The sequence below is a fragment of the Carassius gibelio genome, chromosome B21 (genome assembly GCF_023724105.1).
Source record: "Carassius gibelio isolate Cgi1373 ecotype wild population from Czech Republic chromosome B21, carGib1.2-hapl.c, whole genome shotgun sequence".
Classification (NCBI taxonomy): domain Eukaryota; kingdom Metazoa; phylum Chordata; class Actinopteri; order Cypriniformes; family Cyprinidae; genus Carassius; species Carassius gibelio.
In genome coordinates this window covers 26,916,465-26,932,514 of record NC_068416.1, presented here as the reverse complement: position 1 = coordinate 26,932,514, position 16,050 = coordinate 26,916,465, and the positions used below count along the sequence as shown (strand labels likewise).

Here is a 16,050-nt window from a genome sequence, read left to right as displayed (position 1 = left end):
TATGTCAGTGGACTTCTGAAAACAGAAGAAGAATTGCTTTATAATAAGCCTGTTTGAGCCGTTCCATCATCATCTGATCCGTGCAATTTGATCACACATGATGGACTGATAATAACTAAGTGAACATTTGGGTTTGAGTTTGGTCTTTACTTTGCTCACTGTCCACCAGCACTGTCCTGGAAACAGCAAAACTGAACTATGAACTAATAAAAAACTGTTATATTGAATCTACCAGCATTAAAGCTGACTAATAAATAATAAACAGATGTATAGCTTGTTCTTAGTTAATGCGTCTTGCTTTTGTCCTAAAAGTTACTTTGCATTCTGTTAAATCAAATCAAATGTAAGATAAAACTATGAAAAACAACTGATGTTTGTGCTGTTGATTTCTCTCTAAAGACGGTGTCACTTCCTGTGGATGATGTCATATATTAAAGGGATTTATAAAAGGAGGGAAAGTGATATTGAGGATTTTGCCTGAAAATAAAAACATATTCACGAAGCACCAGTGAGATACTAGTACAGTCTATTACCATTTTGAATTAGATTTTTTTTTTTTTTTTTTCTGTTTATTGCAATAGTACGTTAAGTTTTATGTATAATATGTCAACATAGTTTTCATTCTTTTTTTTCTTCAGTTTTATTATTATTTTAATAAAAAGTTGCCTTGGCAAGTAGATGATTTTTTGTTTTCCGTTAAAGCACATTTTATGTCAAAAAAATAATAAAGTCTTTAATATATAAAACTATAACAACCGTGCTACGCAATATATATATATAATTTATTTTAAAAGGTTTAAATTTACTATAATATCTATAACATAATATATATATATATACACACACACACACACACACACACACTCATATATGACTCTGGAGCACAAAAGCAGTCCTAGCCAGCAATAGCCAAAAATTGACAATTTATTTTTTTTATGCCAAAAATAATTAGGATATTAAGCAAAGATCATGTTTCATGAAGATATTTAGTAAACTTCCTACTGTAAATATATCAAAACTAAATTTTTTATTAGTAATATGCATTGAAAAGAACTTAATTTGGACAACTTTAAAAGCCATTTCCTCGATTATTATTATTATTATTATTTTTATTTTTTGCACCCCTCAGATTCCAGATTTTTTAAATATTTATATCTCAGCCAAATACTGTCCTAAAACAAATCATGCATCAATAGAAAACGTATCTATTAATATGCATATAGCAATTTTTTATGGTTTCAGTTTTATTTCACTATAATACCCTGCTAGCTACTCAACAAACGTATATAAACATATACATATTTTCAATAACTTTTAAGTTTTAGTATAACACCTATAATAATAACCTTGCTAGGTAGTCAGCATATTAAATTATGATGCTGTGAAAGCCTAACCTTACTAACTGTTGACATAATAACTAAACTCAATCCTGAATCCTGATATGAAATCACCAGCAGTCAGAGGAGAACGTGTGAACACGAGCCGGAAACAGAGCGAAAACAGCCAAAGAAAGGCCGTCTTCTCTTAAACAAATTCCACTGGCATCTTGTAGGTTTTATTTGGCGTGTTTGGCCGCGGGCCGCATCTGCGGGACAGCTGTTAGCGGGGGAGAGACGGGCCGCAGCTACACACAACAGCCAGCAGTAATTGCTAGTGCAGGATATTAAATGTAGTCGATGAAAATGTTTACTGGCGATGAATATGCATAACATTGAGAAGAAAATGGCAGCGGCAGATTAAAAAGAGAGGCAGCTTGTTTACAGGGAGACGAAAGAGAAAACAGGGGAGAGAGTGTGTGTGTGTGTGTGTGTGTGTGTGTGTGTGTGTGTGTGTGTGTGTGTGTGTGTGTGTGTGTGTGAGGAATGCTGCTTGGCCCGGTGCCTGAAATAGGAGAGAAGAACCTTTGGGCAAGGCATTAGGGAGTAAAACAGATGGTTTGTGAACCTTTTATTAGGCAGAAAAAAAAGCATTAATCAAAGCGAGGCAGAAAATGGCAGCAGCTCTTTGTTGCAGCACTATTTTTTTGCTGGATTTGTTGTTTTTAAAGGTGTTTTTCTGTCAGAGCTGGAGCAGCCTGTAATGACATACTGCATGTCGAACAAACGTGGATCGAGGAAAACGCTCCCGCGGCTGAAATCTCCTGTTCACCGGTTATTAATGTTATGTAAAGTCAGTAAATATTAAACTTACAATTTTTAAAGATGGAGATGATGTCAGTTTGCATGCAAATTTTCAATATTGTGATTTTGGTTATGTCTCCAGATACTGATGACATTGCTAGCTAAAACTAAAAATGTTTAAAGGGCATCAGAAATTAAATAGAATAATAAAAATAAAAAAAGTAATTTGTTCCAGTTTCATTTAGCTGTAAAGGCAAAATTAAGTTTATTTTGAAGTACAAAAAAAAATGCTAAAAACTGAAATAAAAATTGTGTATTTGTGTATTTTAACTAAAATTAAAAATAAAAATACATATCACTTTAAATATCACTTTTCGTATTTAATTTTAGCTTACTTTTTATACAGTCAAAAATATTGATAAACAAAATGCATGATAATTAAATAACACTGCCACTAACATAAACAAATGAAAAACATTCATTTATTTAAACAATGTTTTCCTTGATAATGAATTGATATTTTGTCTGGTGTCCTAAATATCTCTTCCTATCCTCTAAATTATTTGTTAAACCCGTTTAAAACTAACAAAAGCCAGTGACATCACTGAGCAGGAAGTGACATCGTTCTGGAGGGAAAAGAGCAGCACAAACTTATATCACAAACACTAATCAGGGCTGCGTTTCCTAAAAGCAATTATTGCTGCAAGTTTCGTTGTTACCAATAGAGTTCAATGGAATTAACAAGCATAGTTAGCTAATGATGCTTTTGGGAAACAATATAAATGAAGTTAATGTCCTTATGTAACCTGTCAATCCCTCAGTACACAACTGAGTCTGATCTTAAACTAAAACACACGCAAATTCAATAGTGAAGTGAAATTACCCTCATCTATTTATGAAATATTTGATGGGATGCAAAGCTGCTTCAGACCTGCTACAGTTATTATACAGTGCCCATCAGCTGACGACAGGCAGGTGTGTGTGTGTGTGTGTGTGTGAGCAGCTGCTTCAGAGTCTCTTTGTCAGGTGTGTGTGTGTGTGTGTGTGTGTGTTTCTGGTTCTAACAGCACAGTATTATTTTTGTACCAGTCTGCTGTGTGTGAAACAGAGATGACCTACTTTAAGAAAACAGCAGAATCTCAGAGTCCAGTTTTACCGTTCACACCATGACGTATCTAGATTGACACGGGAAATAAACACACACACACACACACACACACACACACACGCACACACAAACCCAGCTTTAATGGAGACCTGAGAAGATTTTCAGATCTTAAAAACGTCTCAAATGGTAGGATAGCAATGTGAGATCAAATGGAGACATGCCCATTACTTGAGCTACAAAAGAGCAACCTATGAGAAAAAGCTTTAAAATCGTGTTTTATTTTCTTCTATGTGTACTGCATCTGTTGCATTGCACTACTTGTTCTTGTCTAGGTTTTCTAAGGGCAGCTTTTGTTTGTACTTCTGTTTCTTGCACATTACAAACCTGAAAATAAAGCAGCGTTTGACAAGACGTCTTGTCTGGATGCGTTCGTACCTGTGGATTTCACGCTGCGTCTGATGAGTCTTTCCTCTCCGAGTTCTGGTCCAAACAGGGCGACTGAGGGGGAATCTATTTGGATAAACATAAGAAACAATTATTCATAATTAAACATCACAAAAGCACACTGGCATATTCCTATTAGCGAAGCAATTTAAGCCATCGCGAACCTTGGCATTGCTTTAAAGTCTATTAGAAATTACAAGCTCAAATTGAATTTGGCTGGAGTTTGAACGGACCAACCTGCCAGCAATAAGAGTTTTATTTATTTATTTTTTATTATTTAAAGTGATACACTTGTGTGTGTGTGTGTGTGTGTAGCACACGATACACGCCTCTCTCGTCCTTTTTCTTTGATGTTTTTCCCAAAATTCATTTTCTTCCATTAGATAAATGATTAAACGTCTCATTTACGCCTCCTGATTTCCTGCCACGAAAAGACCTGCGATGTTTAAAAATGTAATGTAATTGGTGCACATTAAATAGGAAATATAGAAAGCTGATATATTTACATGCACTATGTATTTTAGACTCTATAATGCCATCACCACTATATTTTACAGCTTTCTTTTGAAATTTTATGTATTAAAAGCAGTCACAGTTTTCTGTTGAACACATTTACGTTTATGCATTTGGCAGATGCTTTTATCCAAATTGACTTACATTAAATTTAAAGTATACATGTTTTTCCGGTTCATGCATTCCCTGGGAATCGAACCTATGACCTTGGCATTGTTAGTGCTGTTAAAAAAAAAAGCATTAAATTAATAATAAAAAATAAGCAAAGATTAACATTGTCTATTGCAAATATATTTCATATGCATACTATTGTAAGATGTTGCATGAAATAGATCATACAACCAACACAAGCACACACTGCCCAGTTTGTGCACTTTTATTCACTATTCAGTCTATTTATTCCAAGTACCTCTCACAGCTGAAGTTGCATTTACATTCATGCATTTGGTAGATTCTTTCATCTAAATTGACTTGCATTGCTTTCAAAGAATACATTTTTATCTGTTTGTGCATTGCATGGGAATCAAACCCATGACCTTGGCATCTTTTTTGTAGATTCTACATTTACATTCATGCATTTGTCAGATGCTTTTATCTGAGCAGACTTGCATTGCATTCAAGCAAACCCATGACCTTGGCATAGCTAGTAACATGCTTTACTTTTAAAACAAGCAATAAATTAATAAAAAAAGTAGATTGATATTGTTTATTTAACATTATATTATATAAGCATATTAATGTTGCATGTTGCATGATGAAGATCACACACACTTCCCAGTTTGTGCACGTTTGTCACAGCATAGCACAGTGGGAAGCACAGTGGGAAGTCGTGGCCTAATGGTTAGAGGGTAGGACTCCCAATCGAAGGGTTGTAAGTTCTAGTCTCGGGCCGGACGGAATTGTGGGTGGGGGTAGTGCATGAACAGTTCTCTCTCCACCTTCAATACCACGACTTAGGTGCCCTTGAGCAAGGCATCGAACCCCCAACTGCTCCCCGGGCGCCGCAGCATAAATGGCTGCCCACTGCTCCGGGTGTGTGCTCACAGTGTGTGTGTGTGTGTTCACTGCTCTGTGTGTGTGCATTTCGGATGGGTTAAATGCAGAGCACAAATTCTGAGTATGGGTCACCATACTTGGCTGAATGTCACTTCACTTTCACTTTCACTTTCACAGCATGTAGCCGGTGTGCTGCTCAGGTTAGTTTTATTGGGGCTTTATGATCCTCGACCTGCTGTTAGACTCATAAAACACAAGACGGAGGATCCTATTTACAGCGGAATAAGAGATGGACAGGGAAAGCGTCTCTCTCGTTGTCAGGCACACGCCATCCCATCATCGATCACACGTTCTCAACACAGACTCTCAGAGAATAAATAGGTATAAACTATTTCCAGCATCGCATCAGTCCAAAGTTAACCGGGTCAAAATCTGGTGCTGAGCATCTCCACGTGTGCTGATGTCATCGGTGACAGATCTGCAAACGCAACTCATATGTGTTTCAAGATTTTAAAGGAACAGGCTGTTATATAAGCGATCAATCAGGTTTAGAGTTAATAACAACTCTGCATCACACATTTATTATGTCCTTGCTCATCACATGACAGGAAAAGAGTTTTCAGTCTTACTAGAAACCAGAAAAACAGCTTTGTGAAGCGATAATCAAACACAGTGACACTAATATTAAAGGAAATGGATGCTCTGCAGTGAATGGGTGCCGTCAGAATGAGAGTATTAAAACATCACAATAATCCACAGCACTCCATCAGTTAACATCTGGAGAAGACAAAAGCTGAAACAAAGACATCAATAAGACGTTTTTGTCTGTAATCCATAATAACGCTTTCTCCAGTGATAAAGTGTTCTGGTCTGAATCAGGAGAGAAATCTGCACAGATCAAGCAGCGTTTACAAACCAAAAATATTTGGCTGGATTTTGATGTGGGAGATGCACTTTTCTCATGTCATTATGGATTATGGACTTGTATCGGAGTTAAAAATGTCTTGATGGATTTATTTCAGCTTTTGTCTTCTCCAGATGTTAACTGGAGTGCTGTGGATTATTGTGATGTTTGGACTCTCATTCTGACGGCACCCATTCACACTGCTGAGCATCCATTCACTGCATTTAACATTAGTGTCAATGTTTTAGTAATAATCCTGCAGCCATACTTCTATCATAAATGCTTTACTGTACACAGTTTTTCCTTCTCTGTAAAATGATAAAGAACGACAGACTTATTTTCTGTAGTAATCAACAAAGAAATAGACACTGAATCCAGAAGGTTTCTTTAATCATTGCATACACTCCGTGTTTGTTCAGAGAACGTCTGACAAACACCAGCATTTCTGAGCATTTACACAGAGACATTCTCCGACAAACACAGATGTTTCCAATGACACATCTGCAGAAGATGAAGCTCCACCGCTGGAGTCTATCTCAGAGGTTTCTGAAGCGCATCTCCTCTGACACTTCCGAGTTCCCTCGGTTTACCTGCACAGCCTCAACAAATAACACAAGACACGCCACGAATGAATGAAAAGCACAAACAAGCACTGCGGCGTGTGTTTACTGACGGATCTGTGCTCTGAGTGTCTACTGAGACTCCAGCCTCTGCTTTGTGCTTTTCCTCTCAATCTGGAGGCAGAGAGGAACATGTTATTGCTCAAAGGTTGCTCAGTCATTGCTCGGGAGACCTTACAGAGGTTTTTCTGCTGCCTGCTCCTCCTAAAATGTGTGACCCTGTCCCAGTCATATGCATCATTTTTTTGAAGTTGAGATTTATACGTCATCTGAAGGATGTATTAATAAGCTTTCCATTGATGTATGGTTTGTTAGGATCGAACAATATTTGAAAATCTGGAATCTGAGGGTGCAAAAAATTTTAAATATTGAGAAAATCACCTTTAAAGTTGTAGAAATGAATTCTTAGCAATGCATATTACTAAACAAAAATTACATTTTGATATGTTTATGGTAGGAAATTTACAAAATATCTTCACGGAACATGATCTTTACTTAATATCTTAATGATTTTTGGCATAAAAATGTATAATATTGATCCATACAAATATTGTTGGCTATTGCTACAAATATACCACAGAGACTCAAGACTGCTTTTGTACTCCAGGGTCACATATACACAAAAAAGTTAATTGTTTACATACAGTACAGTAAAAGTCTGTTTTCCGTATGGATTGTAGTATATTTTTTATAAATGTGGTAATTTGGTATGATTAATCTTACATTTGTAGGCATATTCATAAATTAAGATGCTTTATTTTCTTCTCAAATCCAATACATTTGTATTTCATTCATGAATACATTTGTCAATAAAATTGGTTTTTTAAAGCCTCAAATTTTAAGAATTAAAGTTTCAAAACTCAAGAAACAAGTGAAAAATTGACAAAGTAAATAAACAGATTACTTAAAATGACAAATAATTTAATAAAAGGTTTTCTATCAATCTAAAACTTAAGTTCATTATAATCTATATTATAATAAATGAGATAAAACTATTATGTATGATTAATATTACTTTTTAAATCGATTTTTTATTAAAAATTTTAATTAATTTTTCTAATCTCAACTTGTTAAGCTTCAATGACAATTAAACACTGCAATTGACTTCAGATCCAATAGATTTGGATTTAATTTAATTTATACATAAATTAGTTTATTATAAATAAATTAGTCAGTAAAATGGTCTTTAAAAATGTCCTTGGATTTCTCTCTGAAGGACACATTTTACATTTGTCCTTTAAACATTTGATAGATGACAGAAGTCTTTAAATCATCCATGCAGACGCTTCACAAATATTCTATTTCTACAAATTTGTTAGGTGATATTATATACAGAAATATATATATTAGTTAAATGCATAAAAAGTTCAAATACTGTTAATTATTCCTTGTAGGATTTATATTTGGTCATCACAGCTGAATGCATTATAATTATACAAGAATTTGCATTAACAAAACACTCATTGCATTTAAATGAAAGTATGTAAACAGTAAAAATAAAAACTACAGTACAAAAAATGCACTTTACAGATCTAAAAAACAAAGGAAAATATTGATATGAATAATACTGAATGTTGATCAAATCTAAGATATGTGATAGAGTTTTTCCCTTTGCTGTGTGGTTTTCTGTCAACAAGCTTCACAGAGCAGAAACGCTGAGAAACTCTAGAACTTCCCACTGGAGCAGAACTGATGTTTGTCACACATATGAAAGAGTGTGTGTGTGTGTGTGTGTGTGTGTAGGCGGCTGGTGAAATGAGGTGTCACTGAGCACTTACATCCCTCCATGGTGCCATGAACACCTTCACAGGGCACACCTGCACACACACACACACACACACACACACACACACGTAATGACCCATGTGAGACTATCCTCCCAGCTGGTGCTCCCTAAATAGGCTGCTCCTACAGAACCAGTGACTCCAGCACCTCCTCTCCTCCCCTTTAGCACACAACACACACTCATGACCTCCTCCTCACACACACACACACACACACACACACACACACACACACACACTCTTATACTTTATTTCTATACTGTTTTTCCAAAGATAAGTTTGGGAAATTGTCAGATTAAGCTCCGAAATATAGTTAATTAGGTACACAATAATAATACTACTACTAAAACAAAAATAAAAATTATATTATATAAATACAAACACACACAAACACACAGATTTTAACAGATTTAAGATTCCTTGATTCTGATTGGTTGAGCCACAGTCGAAGCGGTTGTGAATTACGATACAAAGTAACATACACATTTGTTTACTTTTGTGTGTTGCTCGGCAACTACATTGTCGGAACCACAGCTGTTTCTGAGGAACTACATTGTTTGGTGGAAGAATACAGTTTTTATTTGTATCATTACACTTCATTTGCTCCGTTTTATTCTGTGTAACCTTTACTATGTAAATGGAATTACCGTTTTATAAAAGCAATAAGCCCTGTGAAGCCGTGGTTTACAGTGAATTTATAACAGCTCCACTTCACGTCGTGCCCCTTAGCGGTTATAAATTCACTGTAAACCACGGCTTCTTGGGGCTTATTGCTTTTATAAAAGCTGTAGCAGTATCTCAGTGATACTAAAGTAACAATTTGTCTACAGGAGTTCATCTTCATGACTTATTCAACTGTAAATGCTTGTTCTCAGTTTCACATGTGACTCTCGCTCAACAACAAACGCTTTCAAACCAATCCACAGTTTGCGTATCACAAATGCTCAACAGGTTCTGAAGGAGAAAAAAAAATGCTTCATTTACAACAGTAACACGAGTAATTACATAACGCTCACATCCACACAAAAGTGCCATTTCATCGCAATTACAGCCTCGTTTTCAGATTTGTGTGTGTGTGTGTGTGTGTGTGTGTGTGTTAATGGACCGGATGGTTAAGTTGACCTCGCTGCAGGTGCGTGAACATCTCTGACGCTGATGGGGTCAGTTAACAAGAGAAAGCGAGAAAGATAAAACACAAATAAAATAAACAAATAAAGCCAGCGATTTCGACAGCTGCCAATACATCACTTAGCATTTGCTGCTTTGACTTTTAGTGCGACAATCTGAAGCTGCCAAATGTGTAATTAGGACGTCTGATTTTAACGGACGGCCCGTTTAAACACAAGCTACGGTTGAAAGGTTAATTACAGCCGCAGCGGCAGACGTTTAGACCAAATCAATGTCTATTACAACGCAACGCCGATGGATTCTGATTAACGTGAAGCGTGTGTCTGTTCATCAACATCGCAGGATTTTACTCGGTCAAAGACGCAACTTTATAGCTTTCTCTGGCAATTGATATTTCAAAACCATAATTATATACCAAATTAAATAATACAGGTGCTGGTCATATAATTAGAATATCATCAAAAAGTTGATTTATTTCATTAATTCCATTCAAAAAGTGAAACTTGTATATTATATTCATTCATTACACACAGACTGATATATTTCAAATGTTTATTTCTATTAATTTTGATGGTTATAACTGACAACTAAGGAAAACCCAGATTATTATCTCAGAAAATTAGAATATAACTTAAGACCAATACAAAGAAAGGATTTTTAGAAATCTTGGCCAACTGACAAGTATAAAAATGAAAAGTATGAGCATGTGCAGCACTCAGTGCTTAGTTGTGTCTCCTTGTGTCTGAATGACTGCAGCAATGCGGCGTGGGATGGAGTGGATCAGTCTGTGGCACTGCTCAGGTGTTATGAGAGACCAGGATGCTCTGATAGTGGCCTTCAGCTCTTCTGCATTCTTGGGTCTGGCACATCACATCTTCCTCTTCACAATACCCCACAGATTTTCTATGGGGTTAAGGTCAGGTGAGTTTTCTGGCCAATTAAGAACAGGGATACCATGGTCCTTAAACCAGGTACTGGAAGCTTTGGGACTGTGTGCAGGTGCCAAGTCCTGTTGAAAAATGAATTCTGCATCTCCATAAAGTTGTTCAGCAGCAGGAAGCATGAGGTGCTCTAAAACTTCCTGGTATATGACTGTGTTGACCTTTGACCTCAGAAAACACAGTGGACCAACACCAGCAGATGACATGGCACCCCAAACCATCACTGACTGTGGAAACTTTACACTGGACCTCAAGCAACGTGGATTGTGTGCCTCTTCTCTCTTCCTCCAGACTCCGGGACCCTGATGTTCAAAGGAAACACTAAATTTACTTTCATCAGAGAAAATAACTGTGGACCACTCAGCAGCAGTCCAGTCCTTTTTGTCTTTAGATTATTCTGACGCTGTCTGTTGTTCAGAGTGTCTTGACACAAGGAATGCGAAGCTGAAACCCATGTCTTGCATACGTCTGTGTGTAGTGGTTCTTGAAGCACTGACTCCAGCTGCAGTCCACTCTTTGTGAATCTCCCCCACATTTTTGAAAGGGTTTTGTTTCACAGTCCTCTCCAGGGTGCAGTTATCCCTATTGCTTGTACACTTTTTTCTACCACATCTTTTCCTTCCCTTGCCTCTCTATTAATGTGCTTGGACACAGAGCTCTGTGAACAGCCAGCCTCTTTTGTAATAACCTTTTGTGTCTTGCCCTCCGTGTGCAAGGTGTCAGTCGTAGTCTTTTGGACAACTGTCAGGTCAGCAGTCTTCCCCATGATTGTGTAGCCTACAGAACTAGACTGAGAGACCATTTAAAGGCTTTGCAGGTGTTTTGAGTTGATTAACTGATTAGAGTCTGGCACCAATATTGAACCTTTTCACAATATTCAAATTTTCTGAGATACTGAATTTGGGATTTTCCTTAGTTGTCAGTTATAAACATCAAAATTTATAGAAATAAACATTTGAAATATATCAGTCTGTGTGTAATGAATGAATATAATATAGAAGTTTCACTTTTTGAATGGAATTAGTGAAATAAATCAACTTTTTATGATATTCTAATTATATGACCAGCACCTGTATATTCGTGGTAAATAAACACAAAAACTCATATAAACCATGGTAGGTTCATTGCAACCTGTCATGGCTTTAATGAAGTACAACAAAAACAACAACAACAAAAAAAAGTAAATCTAAATTTTTGGAATATATAGAAATAAAACAAATATTTATAATAAATCTCAATCACTATTTTTGTTTGTTTTGTTAAAAACCTACAACAAAATATCACCTATAATGATTTTTAAACAAATGTAAACCCAAATTTGTTTAACTTGTATTCAAATAAACATTAACTTAAATAATAAGTAAAATATTAATAAATGTAAACATTTTATTTCAGCTAGTCACCAAAAGAACTTTGACTTATTTTAATTTAACTACTAAAATATCTAAAACTGAAATAAGAGACATATTTAAAAACACACAAAATCATTTAAACATTAACTAAAATCAAAACAGAAAATGTAAAAAAATTTCATCTAATTCAAAATATTAAAAACTATAACATTATCTCACTGATATAAAAAAAATTACACAGCATTTACAGCTTTTTCTATCAGCTTATATATACAAAAACAATTATATTATAAATTATATGATATATTTGCTGTTAATATTTTGTAAATGAAAGCAAACTTTTTTTCATAGATTTTTCATTTAGTTTAACTTTATGTACTTAAATAAAGAAAACTGAAAAAAAGCGATTATTTTATAAAAAAAAGACAATAAAATGACTAAAGAATTATTTCAAACGACAATGCAATTGGAAAACAGAAATAAAATATTCTTTAAAAATTTTATAAAAATATTTGTTAAAATTATACTACAATTACACTATTGCTAATAAAATAAAATGAATTAATTAAAACAATTTTAATGTAGAATTTGTATAAGCACATTTCCATGCCCTCACTGAAAGAGGAGAAACTAAAAACGTATCCATCACGGCTCATAATTGCATTTAAATATGATCACTTTTATAGTTATTGCAGTGTTGGGGATTATTAACACGCATATGAACAAACTGGAGATTCAGCAGCACTTCTGATCTTTATCTTTCATAATAACTCATGCAGAATTACACAACATCCATCCAGACCTATTTAACTGCATGATGGATGCGTCCCATCAAACACAACCCAAACTCTCTGACCTTTCCATTCAGCTGAGGGTTGCACACGATTGCAGCAGGTATGACGACAGGATAGTGCTTCAGTTTTTAACATGGGTTTGTTAGGATCAAACTTGTTCAGTTCTCTCCCTATTTGTGCTCATAACAGGCACAAACACTGGATATTATCTGGAGAGATGCATATACATACACACACACATGCACAGCGAAACATTCATTTAAATTACAGGTTTAAAGGTTTAATTATTAGTTTAACTTTATGTATTAAAATAAACTAAATTTGATTTAAAAAAAAGAAATAAAATAAAAAACATTAATTAAAATTACAGGTTTAAAGGTAAAAATTATAAGTTTAAGTTGATGCACTAAAATAAAATAAAACAGATGTTTTTCAAATCCAAAACTAAATATATTTTAAAAATAAATAAAATGACAAAAAGACAATAAAAAGTCTAAAACATTTTAAATTACAGGTTTAAATAAAATAAAATAAAAAATATTAGTTTAACTTGATGTACTAAAAAACTCAAACTAAAACAAATAAAAAATAAATAACTTATAAAAATGACATATATACACCTCTGTAAAGTTTCAAATGTCTCTACCATTGCAAAAACCAAATCCACACTCTTAAGATAAAGTCAAAATAACCAAATATGACCTATATTAGACATCAGACTGTCACAGTTTATAATGTTCCTGAACCCAATGCATTTTAGGATGTGTAAAACACACAGAGCGCATGCATTAAAAACAGAGACAGACAGATCCAGCCTGTGAAGCGTTCAGACACACGATAAGCTAATAACTCAAACCTCCAAACGTGTCAAACACACTTTCCGATGGTTATCGGTAGGAAGAAAGAGAAGAGAATTGAATTGAAGAGAAGAGGGGGTGAAATCACACATGTGAATGTGTGTCATTGAAGCGCTTTCCTGATAATCGCAGCGGTGCGCGTTTTGACAAGTCAAATGTGTTACATTTTACCCAGAGTGCAACGCTGCAGCCGGAGTGTGACAGCTATGCAAATTACAATAGTTTGATCCGGCACACACTTCTCACCGGCAGAACAAAACCAGACCTCCACAGCTACGAGAAACCACAGCTGAGGTCTTCTTCATCTCTCAACAGCATCTCAAACTGCTCAGATTGACCAAGATCTCAATATGAGCTCAGACATTTCTCAAATAACAACCATTGACTCATTTGGGTTTTCTTCCATTGTTTATTTATTTTTATTTTTTTTACAAACGCATTGTAAAACAATATATAATTGTGATGCAATTTTGAGAGAAATGTAGCCTATCAAATGTATCAGTATGTTTACAATTTGTAAGAATATTTTAATTCAAAAGGAGGTTTATTTTTTATTAAAGAAAAAAAATGTAATTTTGCATCTTGAGCAGTGCTTTAATGGGGCCGGTATGCACCGGTAGTACCACCACTTCCAAAAATAGCTCTTGAGCATACCACCACCTCTGCTTTAATAGAGGTTTTAATCCTTTGCCTTCACTTCAGCTTTTCAGAGCGCCCTTCACAATGCAAGCTTCCTAATTCTTCCTAGTTCGGAGTATGGAGCGTGAATAATTTGAACCAGTTTGGGAGTTTGGAGCGGGATCGCGAATCATTTGAGTCATTTTGGGGATCGCGAATCATTTGAGTCAGTTCGGGAGTTCGGAGCTGCTTCGCGGATCATTTGAATCAATTTGAGAGTTCGGAGCGGGTTCGCGAATCATTTGAGTCAGTTCGGAGCGGGTTCGCGAATCATTGAGTCAATTTGGGGATCGCAAATCATTTGAATCAATTCGGGAGTTCAGAGCGGCTTCGCGGATCATTTGAATCAATTTGAGAGTTCGTATAGGGTTCGCGAATCATTTGAGTCAGTTCGGGAGTTCGTAGCGGGATCGCGAATCATTTGAGTCATTTTGGGGATCTCGAATCATTTGAGTCAGTTCGGGAGTTCGGAGCTGCTTCGCGGATCATTTGAATCAATTCGAGAGTTCGGAGCGGGTTCGCGAATCATTTGAGTCAGTTTAGGAGTTCGGAGCAGGATCGCGAATCATTTGAGTCAGTTCGGGAGTTCGGAGCGGGTTCGCGAATCATTGAGTCAATTTGGGGATCGCAAATCATTTGAATCAATTCGGGAGTTCGGAGCGGCTTCGCGGATCATTTGAATCAATTTGAGAGTTCGTATAGGGTTCGCGAATCATTTGAATCAGTTCGGGAGTTGGTAGCGTGTTCGCGAATCATTTGAGTCAGTTCGGGAGTTCAAAACGGGTTCGCGAATCATTTGAGTCAGTTCGGGAGTTCAAAACGGATTCGAGAATCATTTGAGTCAGTTTGGCGAACGCGAATCATTTCAATCAGTTCGGGAGTTCGTAATCATTTGAGTCAGTTTGAATGCAGTAATGCAGTAGCTCTTTCTAAGGGTATTTTTTCAAAATCCTTTTGCACATTTCATTTATGTTCAGTAGTTTTTTCTAGCTCAAGAAAATCCACAAACTAATAAAAGGATTATTAAGGTTAATTATTAAGGTTATTATTAAGGTTGCCTGTTGACTGCTGTATATAAAAGCCCTTCAATATAGTTGTTGTTACATCAGGGGAAGAGGGGAGTCATCAAAAAAAACAACAACAGAAAATGTTTTTTTTTTTTTGCCAAAATAATAGAGTACCGGCACCTCTTTTGGGCCACTTAAAGCACTGATCTCAAGTAAATGTATCTTGATCTAAAACAAACTAACTTTTTTTCTTACTACAAATCAACAAGTAAACTTATTAAAAACTTGCAATCTGTTATTTTTAATATTGTAATGAGTCGGTCAGATAATGCAATTTTTAAAAAAAATTGAAAAAAATATATTAAAAATATATATATATATATAAAATTACACTAAAATTAATATATATATATATATATATATATATATATATATATATATATATATATATATATATATATATATGGAAAAATTTTAACAAAAAAAATAAAATAAATAAATAGTAAATTGCAAATAAATAAAAATCTAAGAAAAAATTTTATCCGATTCAAATATTCCTAAAAACTATAATACACTGGTCAAAAAAAAAAAGTATTTTCTTTTAAAACATACTTCAATGATCTGTATTTGCAACTTTGAAAAGTGTTTTTTCCACAGTATGACCCTCTCAAAAGTAACCGTGATTTCTGGGCCGTTTAGCAGGAATCTGCTGGCTTTGACCTCGGCGTGACCCCGGCGTCCCGTCCTTGTTTCCCTGCATTTGGGTGATGCTGTATTACGAATCGCGTGTAAACACACACAGGT

The 16,050-nt window shown here is 35.2% G+C and overlaps 1 long non-coding RNA gene across 3 annotated transcripts in view; it reads right to left on the bottom strand.

Annotated features, from left to right (window-relative positions):
- LOC127986087 (uncharacterized) overlaps window positions 1–16,050 on the bottom strand; it is a 32,643-nt gene that overhangs the window by 9,962 nt on the left and 6,631 nt on the right. For all 3 annotated transcript variants that reach the window (XR_008160764.1, XR_008160762.1, XR_008160763.1), the window contains 2 exons: window positions 3,664–3,738; window positions 3,240–3,295 (listed from right to left, as the gene is read on the bottom strand). This is a non-coding gene — a long non-coding RNA (uncharacterized LOC127986087). The remainder of the gene's footprint in view (window positions 1–3,239; window positions 3,296–3,663; window positions 3,739–16,050) is intronic.